The following is a 13,527-nucleotide window of genomic DNA, read 5'->3' on the forward strand; positions in this document are numbered from 1 at the left end:
AAGTCCTAGGCTCTGTGGTTTAACCCACAGCTCCACCCGCGTCCCCGATCAATGATATAAGTTTGCCTTAATCCAGAAAGGGGGAGCAGGGGGCGGGGTTAGGAATAAAAAGAAGAGGGTCCTCAGTCCTTCAAGGCGTGTACACATGGCAGCAAAAAGTAGTTTGGCATCATAGCTGAACAGCCACTCCAACTCATTTGATATGCATTTGTATGCAGCTTTCCACTTTCTAGATCACAAATTGCAGTCATAAATCAGTTGTTTCTGTATATCTAAGTATTGATGCCATTTCCCCTGCACTGAGTGATTCCAGTGTGATCCACACACCTACTTTCCGAGCACAATTCAAAGTGTTGGTGCTGACCTTTAAAGCCCTGAATGGCCTCAATCCAGTATACCTGAAGGAGTGTCTCCACCCCCATCGTTCTGCCTAGACACTGAGGTCCAGCACCAAGGGCCTTCTGGCAGTTCCCTCACTGGGAGAAGCCAAATTACAGGGAACCAGGCAGAGGGCCTTCTTGGTAGGGGCACCCGCCCTGTGGAACGCCCTCCCACCAGATGTCAAAGAGAAAAACAACTACCAGACTTTTAGAAGACATCTGAAGGCAGCCCTGTTTAGGGAAGCTTTTAATGTTTAACAGACTATTGTATTTTAATATTTTGTTGGAAGCCACCCAGAGTGGCTGGGGAAACCCAGCCAATGAGCGGGGTATAAATAAATAAATAAATTATTATTATTATTATTATTATTATTATTATTATTATTATTATTATTATTTTCTGAGGCAACTAGCCCTATCTTTCTTGAGGCACCAGTAGAGCTATGCTGGGTCGTAAAGGTAGAAAGTTGAATTATGGAGTTTAACTTGTTCAACTCATGAGTAAGCATTGCCAACATTTTGTGTGTGTGTGGACAGCAGTTTGTCACCTCTGAAAGGCAATAGTGGGCAATGCTCCAATGGAAGCTCTCTGCCTATAAGAAATGCCTTTCACCAGATACGGCTGGTACAAGAGCTATAGCTGTTCCAGGACAAGGATAGTCTGGCCACGGTGATCCATGCGTTGATAACCTCAACACATGACCTAGTGGTGCAGCAATAGAACTACTGGCACATTGGTAAAGCTAAGCAGGGTCCAGTACAGTTTCGAACTGGATGGAGGAACCACGTGTTGAGATTCCTGCCTTGCAGGGGGTTGGACGGAATGAACCTCAGGGTCCCTTCCCACTCTACAATTCTATGATTGCAATGTGCACTGTGTGGAGCTAGCCTTGGCCCTGGTCAGAGGCTTTAGCTGGGGCAAAACATTGTGGCTGGACTATTGATGGGGACAGATTATCACCAGCACACAAACCCATTGCTCAAAAGTCTCTGCTGGTTGTCTATACACTACCAGGCCAGGTTCAAGTTTAGTGTATTAATTTACAAGGCCCTTAATAATTTGGGTCCAATATTTGTTGTTGTTTAGTCGTTTAGTCGTGTCTGACTCCTTGTGACCCCATGGACCAGAGCACGCCAGGCACTCCTGTCTTCCACTGCCTCCCGCAGTTTGGTCAAACTCATGCTGGTAGCTTCGAGAACACTGTTGAACCATCTCATTCTCTGTCGTCCCCTTCTCCTTATGCCCTCCATCTTTCCCAACATCAGGGTCTTTTCTAGGGAGACTTCTCATCTCATAAGGTGGCCAAAGTATTGGAGCCTCAGCTTCACGATCTGTCCTTCTAGTGAGCACTCAGGGTTGATTTCCTTCAGAATGGAGAGGTTTGATCTTCTTGCAGTCCATGGGACTCTCAAGAGTCTCCTCCAGCACCATAATTCAAAAGCATCAATTCTTCGGCGATCAGCCTTCTTTATTGTCCAGCTCTCTGAGAGCTGGGTCCAGGATACAGTCTCTTATATCCCTTCCTGATAACTAAGGTCATCAGAGGACGGTGTGTGTAGTACTGTGGGTCCAATTATGTGGCACTTCTTTCCTGTTGAGGCTCCATCTCTACTGAAATTCCAGTGCCTACTGAAGCCTTTTTTTAAAAAAAAAATATTGCAGCAGGCATTTTAGGTTTGATTGCATGGTTTTAGCCTACTTTTACCTTTTGTCCTGCATCTCTGCAAACCACTTAAGAGACTTTCATTCCTTGAAGTAGATCACAGCGCTTCTTTACATATTAAAAAGCAACAACCCAAAACTCTTACCCCCAGCTTCTTTACACATAAAAAAGCCAAACCTCTACCCCCAAGAAGATGGGTTTTCTGAACCAAGCAGAGGCAGACAAAGACTGGCTTGAACAACACATTCCTTTCTTAGTCACGATTGCTGGCTAATAGCCCTGGATCTTTGGTTGATATTTCAACTGTGAGAGCTAATGATTAGGAGATGGCCTTCTCAAGAATGAGGAAATATCCCTGTTTTCAAATGAAATACTCACCTGAGCTTGGAGTAGCACTGACCCAAGACATTTTGTTGCTGAGGAACAGGGCAAGATGGTGTCCTTTCCCCAATTCTGTGTACTGAAGCCAACCGGATTTGCAGACGAATATTACTTCAATGGTGGCAACAGGACAGCCTCCCCTAGGCTAGTTTAGGGGCAGCAGGGCAGGGTGTGTGGTGCCTCCAACGAAAAGGCATGGTCAAGGGACTCTGGAAGAAGGGACACACATCTTCTGCCCTGAGGCCACCACCTCTCTCTGCATAATGGCAGGGCCAGGATTGACCCTATACCCATCCTTCAGAGGGGAGGGGTCAGATGTGTAATGAGAAACAGCACTGGGCAGTTTTGAAAGCCCAGAGGCAGGAAGAGATGTCAGTTGGCGAAAGGTGACTATTACATCACTTTAAACAGTTGTGCTTCTCTCAGAGGATCCTGGGAGGTGAAAGGTGATATAGAAAAAATAGGGGTGGTTGGCTTTTGCTGCCCAACTCCCCAAGGGACTGAGTCCCCCATGATTGGTCAGAGATGACTGGATGGAGACAGGATGCAGTGAAAATAAGCCAGATCTTTATTTTTCTGTTGCAACAGAGATCCCTCCCCTCCTTGCAAGGAGGCAAGAGAGACCCAGAACCAAGAAGAAACATCTCTTTTTTAAGGTTTGCATTTTGGCAGGGAGAAGAAGCACATCCCCTCTATAACAAAGGACCCCTGGGTGGTTAAATCCAGTCAAAGGTGACTATAGAGTGTGGCACTCATTTCGCTTTTCAGGCCGAAGGAGCCAGTGTTTGTCCACAGACAGCTTTCCAGGTCATGTGGCCAACATGACTAAATGGCCATTGATGCACAGAGGATGAGTGCCAGAGTGCATGGAAATGCCGTTTACCTTCCCGCTGCAGCGGTATCTATTTATCTACTTGCGCTGGTGTGCTTTCGAACTGCTAGGTTGGCAGAAGCTGGGACAGAGCAATGGGAGCTCACCCCATCACATGTATTCGAATCACCGACCTTCTGATCAGTAAGCCGAAGAAGCTCAGTGGTTTAGACCACAGCACCACCTGCGTCCCAGATGCTAGGAACTGTAGTTTGGTAAGGATCCTGAGAGTTGCTAGGAGACGCCAGTTCTCCTCACAGAGCTACAATTTCCAGAGTTCCCAGAGAAGAGGAATAATTGAATGTTAAACCACTCTGTGAGGGGAACAGGAGTCTCCTAACAACATGTCAGCAGCAGAGGCTGGAGCTATGTTACACAAACTCTCCACCCCCTCACAAGTATATAATAATAATAATTTATTATTTATACCCCACCCATCTGGCTGGGTTTCCCTAGCCAACCGAATATTAAAAACAATACAGTGTCAGACATTAAAAACTTCCCTAAACAGGAAGAAGCCAGTGTTTGTCCACAGACAGCTTCAGTTGTCTTTTAAAAGTAAAATAGTTGTTTATTTCCTTGACATCTGGTTAGAGGGCATTCCACAGGGCGGGTGCCACTACCGAGAAGGCCCTCTGCCTGGTTCCCTGTAACTTGGCTTCTCGCAGTGAGGGAACCACCAGAAGGCCCTCAGGGCTGGATCTCAGTGTCCGGGCAGAACGATGGGGGTGGACTTGTCTAAGGCCATGCAAGGAATCTATGTCAAGGGTAGGATTTGAACCTGGTTCCCCTTTAGAACAACTCAAAAAGCAACCACGCTAACTCTCATTAGAGAAAGACACTTCATATCTCATATTTTATGAGCATTGCCATTTTAAATATGCTGAAGACGCATGTCGCACTGTCTTGCCCTGATCTTTGACACCTGAGGGGGTGTGTGGACCCACCCTATTATTGCCCCTGTATTTTTGTTTAAAACTGTTATTAATACTGATGTAACCTGCCCAGGGACCTAAGTGTGAAAGGTGGGTTAGAAACAACAACATGCAGCAATCTTGAAGTTTCTTATGCATGCTTCTTGCTTCTGATATCAATAAAAATCTCTACAAAAAAGAGCCTCAGATTCTTTAAACAATTTAAAGGCCCTCAGCCCCCTTTATAGGACCATTACCCTCCCAGGATACTCTGTTAACCGTGGTCATCCTTGAACAAAGGAACTTCAAAAGACAACTTGCCTAACTATAGACTGGTAAAACGATCACAGTTGCCTGTTAGTGGTGATTCACGAACCTCAGGATGGCTACAACTCAGAACAACCACTTCATGTCTACAAAAGCTGACGCCATGATAAATTTATTAGTCTTTAAGGTGCCCCAAGACTCTTTGGACGTTTCCAGACCGCCACTGTTTTGGGGTGAGAGTCAGTCACAAAGGGGAAAATGCAGGTTGCACAGTTAAAGTTGATTTGGCCCTCTTGCTCAAGAAACCTGCTCCCAGCAACCCCCCCCCCCAAAAAAATCCCAGACTTTTTGTAATAAGGGAAGAGGGAAAATGCGTTGGAAAGTGTGGGTTAACAATTGCTTGACCCACAAGCAAAGGACGAGGGGCATAGTTCAGTGGTAGAGCATCTACTTTCCATGCGGAGGATCCTAAATATAATTCCAGTATCTCCAGCTATCCTCAGTCTCTGCAGAGCTGCTGCCTACCAGTGTAAACAATACTGCCCTAGATGGACCAATGTTCTGACTCACTATAAGGCAGCTTTATACCTTCCAAAATCAGAATGAAGTACAGTAAATAGCCAGTAAATAGCCAACTGGGATCAACCTCCCCACAAACTTTGTGGAAACTCATCAGGATGAATGCTCAGTAAACAGGTTGTCCGCAAGCGACCTCTATTACTTTATCTTTTGTTTGTAGCCTCCGGTTTACACAAAGAATTTGTTGAATGTAGCCTCTGTTTGCTTGGGCTCTAAGCTCGCAAGGAGGGAAACAAAGTTAAGATTAGAGTCATTCCAGTCTTTGGGGCTGTGGATATAAATAACTGACAATGCACAAGATAGTAAGTGATTCTGATTGCTCAGGACATGCCAACAAACTCATCCTCCACAATTTCAGCATTTGGTATGTTTCTAAACTTACACAAACAGGGGTTTTTTTTTGTGTGTGAGGTAGGGCATTTCTCCAGCTTTCTAATAGTTGTAGCACGGGGAATAAGGAGTTTACACCAGTTGCTTTCATTTCTTGGGCTTTAAAGCAGTGACTTATTTTTTCCTTCTTCGAAAGAGGTAGTCGAGTTAGTCCGTTGCAGCAAAAACAAATGTGCCTGCCAACTTTAGGATAACAGTTCATGCCTCAAGAGCTGAGCTATGATAAATCTGTTTGCCTCCTAAATGCCAGCGGAGACTTTGATGTTCTTTTCTCCAAAGGTGCAAAGTGGACTCAGCAGGGAGCGGGGATGCACACCTCTTCAATTAAATGTCATAAAACATTGTCTACAGCTAATCTCAACCTCACACTTAAATGCGACATGAATGTTGATAAGTTTGTGGTCACATGCGCTAAACCCTGTCTGTGGTGCCTACCCCTTTACCTCAAATAATGAGACAAGAGACCAGAGTATGGGTTCAAATTGGCCACAACTTTATTGAGCTTCAGAAGTGGGAAACTTGGCACAGGCCTTGGCAGGTAACCCTCTCTGCCCGCCTGGCTGAGGATATGCAGGGAGATGAGGTCCATTGAGAGGGGACTGTACTGGAAAGAAGAAAACCAAAAGAGGCTTCGACAACAGGGTCAGCCTCTTTTTTTGGCCTTAGCCCCACCCCTGGCTGGCCATCCATTGTCCTCCCTGGCCGAGGGTGGGTCAAAGGCCAGCCCAGGCAGGTGGGTGGCACCCGACAGGTGAGCCCCGCTCGGTGCCTCAAAACCCCGCCCACCTGTGGGGAAGGGAGGGTGGAAATTCCCTTAAACCACAACTCAGAAGCGCAGATTATTCGGTTCCCTAAACTCTCTCCAGCATGAAGACAACAAAGCTAAAATGGTTCAGATGTAAACCTCTTAGTTCATCAGTACCAGTATCATGGTAGTGGTTAGAGTGTCAGACTAGGACCCAGGAGACCTGGGTTCAAATCCCCACTCGGCAGTGAAGCTCACTAGGTGACTTTGGCCTAGTCACTGCTTCTCAGCCTAACTCACAGGATGGTTGTTGGGATTAAATGAGAAAGGGGGGAACCATATACTGTATACTGTGGAACCTTGTGTTACATACCGTCCTCCTTACGAACACTTCGGGTAATGAGCTCCGCTAACCCGGAAGTAGATGCCCCTTGTTGCGAACGTTGCCCCGGGATGCAAGTGGAAGTCGCGTGCCAGCGGCGCGGCAGCAGCGGGAGGTGCCATTAGGGAAAGCGCGCCTGTCAGAGCTGCTTCCAGATCCGAGCTCACAGAGGATCACGCTAGCCAGCATTCACTGTATAAAAGTCTTTATTGATTTACAGTTTCCATTTTCAAGCTGTAGCGCGCAACTCTACGTCTTATAAGCTAGACCGGCGAAGCTCCGTCTGAGTCTCCGCCTCCTGTACACCAACTTAATACCCTAGCCTTACTCCACCTTTTCCGCCTTTCCTTTCTTCTCTGGGTCCCTCTGCCCCCCGTGGTCTCTTCCTTCCGGGACTCTTCTGACGCTGACCCCCCCCGGACCCTTCTGTCTCCTTGCGGCGGGCTTTAGGACCTGGCTCCCTTTCCGGGCTGCTTACTGTGCCGCCTTCCTGTGCATTTGAACTTGGCGCGCGCGCCCAACCTCCCACTTTTCGTTTGACCGTTTCTTCTCTCTCCGATGGAGGTGTGGCCACTCCTGACTCATGTCCTCCCCCCTGCGGCGAGCCGCCTGATCCCGATGCCTGGCGCCCTTCTCCCCCACTGCGCTCTGTTGGGGATGTTGGCCCCGATTTCCAACTGCTGCTCTCTGAACCCCCTTTTGTCCCTTCTTCCTGGGGTGTCCCCCTAAGCTCCCCCCTTGCTCTGGTCACTGGCGCTCCTTTCTGTGAATCTTCCGATTCACTGGAAAGACTCGGAGATCTCGGGTCGTCGTCATCGCTCATCTTTCCTTCGGACTCCTCCCCTTCACTCTCTGTTTCCTCCCTTGCCCTCGCCTCTGCTCCTGAACCCCTTACGAACACTTCGGGTAATGAGCTCCGCTAACCCGGAAGTAGATGCCCCTTGTTGCGAACGTTGCCCCGGGATGCAAGTGGAAGTCGCGTGCCAGCGGCGCGGCAGCAGCGGGAGGTGCCATTAGGGAAAGCGCGCCTCATGTATTTTGATTATATATATTATGGTTTTTATGTTGATCTTTTCTGTGAACCGCCCTGAGACCTCCAGGTATAGGGCCATATATAAATTCAACAAATGATGATGATGATGTTTGCATTTTCTATGTATGCCATATATATTTTGATGCAACCCATCCTTTATGATCTGTTGCCATTAATGGTATATTTTTCTGCACTGGAAAATTTCTAACAAATATATAGTGTCGTATGCCCTTTGGCCATCCAATCCAAAACATCAGAAGGGGGGGGGATGAGGTTGGGGAAGGCTGGTTGTGTGTGTTTAATGCATGTATTTAATAAATGTTGTGAGTCACGTAGAAGAAGCCGTTTGTAATCAGCTAAATAAGTAACATATGCTTGCGCTTTTATCCCTTCCTTATTCTAAGGAGCTCAATGTGGCATGAAATCTGCGGCTGATTTAGGATTTGAACCTCAATCTCTCTTTCTTTTTTATTTTATTTTTACTTTACAAGGTTGTTATTGTCCTTCACCAGATCTTTGCCTATTGCAGTACAGTGGTACCTCAGGTTACAGACGCTTCAGGTTACAGACGCTTCAGGTTACAGACTCCGCTAACTCAGAAATAATACCTTGGGTTAAGAACTTTGCTTCACGATGAGAACAGAAATTGCGCAGCGTCGCAGCAGCAGCAGCAGGAGGCCCATTTGCTAAAGTAGTACCTCAGGTTAAGAACAGTTTCAGGTTAAGAACGGACCTCCGGAACGAATTAAATACGTAACCAGAGGTACCACTGTATTTGTAATAATGGATTCCAAATGTATCATTCAATATGTCCATAGCAAGTCTGTGTTTATATATGCAAGTTGTTCATATGTTGCAAGTTTGTATACTTGTTCAATCCAATCGTAGAAGGGAACTGCATTTTAATTTTTCCAGTTCATCAGTACAGTATTTACGTTTTTTGCTGCGGTGAGGGCGCGGAGAGTCCACTCCTATTGTCCTTTCGTAAGGTTCCATGTGCTGGGTATATAATTCAAGAGGATATTTTGGTCTGTAAATGTAAGGTTGTTCCGTACAGTTCTGTTGATGGTTTCAGTTACCTTCCGCCAAAAATCTTTCAATACAGGACAACAAAAAAACATATGTTTTAGAGAAGCATTAGCCCTATTGCATCTCCAACAGTTAGATACCTTAGATAGCCCTTTTTTAAACAAACGTAATGGGGTCCTGTATTTTCTAAATAAGCCTCAGTTTAAGATCCAGAGAGACCCTTGTTATAGCAGTTAATGGGTTTGAACCTCAGTCTAAGGCAGGGATGGGGAACCTACAGCCTTCCAGCTGCTGCGGAACTATAGCATCAGAGCATCATAGAACTGTAGAGTTGGAAGGGACCCCGAGGGTCATCTAGTCCAACCCCCTGCAATGCAGGAATCTCAACTAAAGCATCCATGACAGACAGCCATCCAACCTCTGCTTAAAAACCTCCAAAGAAGGTTGGACCATTGACTGTGGCGGATGGAGCTGATGGGAGCTGAAGAAGAAGAAGAGTTTGGAGGAGCGGAGATGCGAACCCGGTTCCCCAGATTACGAGACTACCGCTCTTAACCACTACACCACACTGGCCATAGGATTCCCCACTCCAATCTGAGGCTATACTTCTTAGATAGATCCCAAATATAAGGCTGCTTTTGTTTGATGCCACCCTTAAAAAGGTCTCAAATGGTGGTGTCAACTGGCCATAAATAAAGTACCGGGGCCTGCTCCTCTGCCTTCGAAGGAAGCTTGCTACACAGAAAGAAGCGGGTGAAAGAAAGTTTTTATATCAAGGAGCTGCTTCACATAACCAACCACATACTCCTTGCGGCACTTTTTAATGCCCATTCATGCTGCAGGGGCCAATTTAAAAGTTATCCATCCTAGTTCAAAGGGAGGTCACGGAAGCTCTCTCCCCGTTTTGTTCCATTCTCCCCACCTCTCTCCTCGCCCTTCACACTTCCCTTTTATTTTGCAAATGGGTATAGTCTCCTTAAAATGGCATCTTGAGGATAAAACCTAGACATCTTTCAGCTCTAACTGCCTCGGGAAGCTCTGGAATTAGCAGCACAAGGAGGGAAATATTGTCAACACATAATGATATTTTGTTTTGTACATCTGCCACCGTTATTCCGCTAACTGGCGTTTTCTAATTTAATTCTGAGAGCCAAAGGCTGGAGATAATTGCCCTTCCTTCCGGTGCTTCTTCTGTCTGTAATATAAATCAAAGAAAGTGCATGTTCTAAATTGGGGTCCTGAACCAAGAGATCATTGAGAAGACGTTTCATTTGCTAAGGGCCTTGCCAAAATAAATGGTGTACAGCTGGACAGAAAAGTAACCCTGGATATTGATGAGAACGAGGGTAATGAAGTCAAATGTGCCACAGACAGACTGTTGGGGGCATCCATCTCTCCCTCTTGCCCCCGCCACAAGCTCAGCATATATTAGAAATATGAAATCACTTGAAAATGCTTCAAAACCACATGCCCACAAGATTAAAGGTTCTTGTCACTGATACTGTGAAGTCCACGTTCATAAACGTTCTTCCTCCACTGGTGGGGGGGGGAGTAGCTGTTTAGAAGGATATACAAGCCAACAGTCCAAGATCTGGCTGGTTATTCCAAATAAACTCAGGACTTTTCTCTTGTCCTTCCTCTTGGCATTTTCCCAGAAGAAGAAAATTCTCTGTCTGTGTACACATCGCTGTTCCCACCGCTCGGAAACACGCTGGCGTTTGAAGCCATGAGCACATGACGTTAGCCACAATCCATATCTCTCCTGTGGTTTCTTGAGAAATGTTGCCGTTCGATGCATTTTCCCAAGAAACCAACTTCCATCTACTTTGAAAACATAGGTCACATACACCTCTCAGTGAAGCTGAGGTGTGCGCATTTGAAGTCACTGTTGTGCTTGTGCAAGTGACAGCTTCGTGAAGAGTTTATTAGATTTCCACATGTGCCTCCAGCATGCTGGGGGACCATTGGAACAGCCAAAGGAAAAAGGCCTGGAAGATCTGGAAATAGTAGCTGGGCAGGTGCCCCAGAAATGATGTTCCAATAGGAAGGGGCAGCAAAGAAGACCAGACAGACATTTCTAGGGTCAGAAAAAGTAATGGAGAGAAGGTGACTGACATCTGGGGATGGTTTGTGTGCCTTAAACAGCTGCATGACAAGCAGAAATCCAGGAGGTGACACTCTCCATACTGCAGTGTCAAATCACCACCTAGAATCAAAGAATTGTAGAGTTAGAATCATAGAATCATAGAGTTGGAAGAGACCACAAGGGCCATCGAGTCCAACCCCCTGCCAAGCAGGAAACACCATCAGAGCACTCCTGACATATGTCAAGCCTCTGCTTAAAGACCTCCAAAGAAGGAGACTCCACCACACTCCTTGGCAGCAAATTCCACTGTCGAACAGCTCTTACTGTCAGGAAGTTGGAAGGGAGTTGGAAGGGACCCTAAGAGTCATCTATTCCAACTCCAGTGCAGGTATCTCAGATAAAGCATCCAAGACAGATGGCCATCCAACCACTGCTTAGAAACCTCCAATGAGGCAGAGTACTTCTTCTTTTTCTTCTTTGGCGATCACTCGTAGCTGAGTAAGATTGTCTTCCATAAACATGGTCTTCACAGTGAGTCCGTAAGTGACTGTGGAGGCCAATTCTGGATCCACACGTCCTTCCATAGTGGGGATATAGGTTTCCGGGTGGGAGTTGGTCATGTTGTAGATTTGCCAAGAGTGCCTTCCTCTTAGCACGTTTCTCCCTTGCTCCCTGAGTTTGAGTGTCTTCAAAGCCCATGACACCTTTCGTAAAAGGCCAGAGGTCAGCATACTTTTTCAGCAGGGGGCCGGTCCACTGTACCTCAAACCTTGTGGGGGGCCGGACTATATTTTGAAGGGGAAAAAATGAACAAATTCCTATGCCCCACAAATAACCCAGAGATGCATTTTAAATAAAAGGAGGCATTCTACTCATGTAAAAACACACTGATTCCCGGACCGTCTGCGGGCCGGATTTGGAAGGTGATTGGGTCAGATCCGGCCCCCGGGCCTTAGTTTGCCTACCCATAGAAAAGGCTATTCTTCAACCTCCTGAGAGAGTCCGTTCTACTGTCAATCAGCTCTTGCTCACCAGCTTAAATTACGTTCAGGAAACTGCTGTAGCAGGTCAACTGGTCAGTCTAGCCCAAAATTTATTACTCCGCTGGGAGTTAATCTCCAGGGTCTCAGGCAGAGGGTCTTTCCCATCCTTTAATGGAATATGCCAGCGACTGAATCTGTGGGCGAAGCAGATATCCTACCGCTCAGCTACACTTCCTATGGGAGAGGATCGTAGTTGTGTGTGATACATCTGCTTTGAGTGCAGAAGGTTTCAGGCTTAATCTTCAGGAAGGGCTGAGATTATCACCCTGTCTGAAACCCTGGAAAGCCACTGCCCATCAGTGTCCAAAATACTGTACTGGACCAGACTGACCCATGATCTGACTCAGAATGAGTGTCAGTTCAAGTCACCGCTTCTTCCTTATCAACATTCAGCACTAGGTGTTGCTGCCAAAAGGCTACTTCCATCACCCACATGGAAAAAGGAAGGCTTAGCAGGCTTGAGGATGCAATGTTTCTGCAATGTTTGCAGAAATAATTAAAAAAATAAACGTCAGAAAGAATACGTAAGGGAGGAGAACCCGCGATGGCTGCAGTGAGCATGGAATAATGATTCACCTTAGAAGGAATGGGAAACCAAAAAGAATAGGGAATGGAATGGGAGACAGGAGTGCCTGGTGTGCTCTGGTCCATGGGGTCACGAAAAGTTGGACTCGACTAAACGACATAGCTGTCAACTTTCAGATTTGAAAATAAAGGATCAGCAGCCTCGAAAATAAGGGATCAGCAGCCTCACCTGACCCGGGGACAGTCTACGGGATATCTAACAATCCGGGATAGCAGCAGGAAGCAGTGGGAAATGGCGTTGGAATAAGGGAATTTCCCACAAAAAAAGGGAAGGTTGACAGCTATGCTAAACAACAACAACAACAAATCAACATAGGATATGGCTGGCTGATTAGAAAACTTAACACACTGCATACTGCAACATTTTATTCCCATACTTGTTTGTTTAGCTTAAATTTACCGTATATGACATTTCCCCATATTGGACTAGTTCCTGGTTATGGGGAAGTGTGCAAGCACATTCTGGGAAATACACATTAAAGTCTCCTTCACACTTTGCCCCTCAGGGCCAGCTCCAATTCTTCCTACATGCTTGATAATGCCTGAAGAGAGCTTCTGTTGTTATAAAAAGAGCTTAACTGCTGCCAGAGGCTGGGCAAGCAAGTTCTTGAAAGATCAACAATGGAGCTGAGACAGATCAAAACATCTATCCAAAGTGTACCTTGATTCCAGTTATAGGGAAATGATGTTATTGCTTCACCAAGTTGTCATTCCAGAAAGGGTTAGTTTTATTGGCCTGTACAAACTTCAGATACTCCTCAACTGCCTTTTTGAGATAATTGCTACCTGCTGCAGTAAAACAATCTCAGTCTTTGATAGCGATCATTACAGGTTAAAGGCCTTCAGCATATCTGAACCCATTAAGTTAACTCAGTTTCCTGGATCAGAAGTTGCAAACCTACCATATTTTTCAGTGTATAAGACGAGGTTATTTTATTTTAAAATTATGCTAAAAATTTGGGGTCATCTTATACCCGGATAGTGGAGAGGTGGGATGGGCGATTGGTGGCTGCCGCGAGCAGGAGATTGTCAGTGGCATTTTGGGGGGTGATTGGTGGGTGCGGCAAGGTCCACTGGCTATTGGCTGCTGTGGCAATTGGGTGTGTGTGATTGGTGCTTGATTTTGTCAAGTGTGCAGATGATTGGTTGCTTCGTCGAGGTGCGTGCGATTGGCTGTG

The sequence above is a fragment of the Podarcis vaucheri genome, assembly GCF_965113315.1.
Source record: "Podarcis vaucheri genome assembly, chromosome: 5".
NCBI classification, from domain to species: domain Eukaryota; kingdom Metazoa; phylum Chordata; class Lepidosauria; order Squamata; family Lacertidae; genus Podarcis; species Podarcis vaucheri.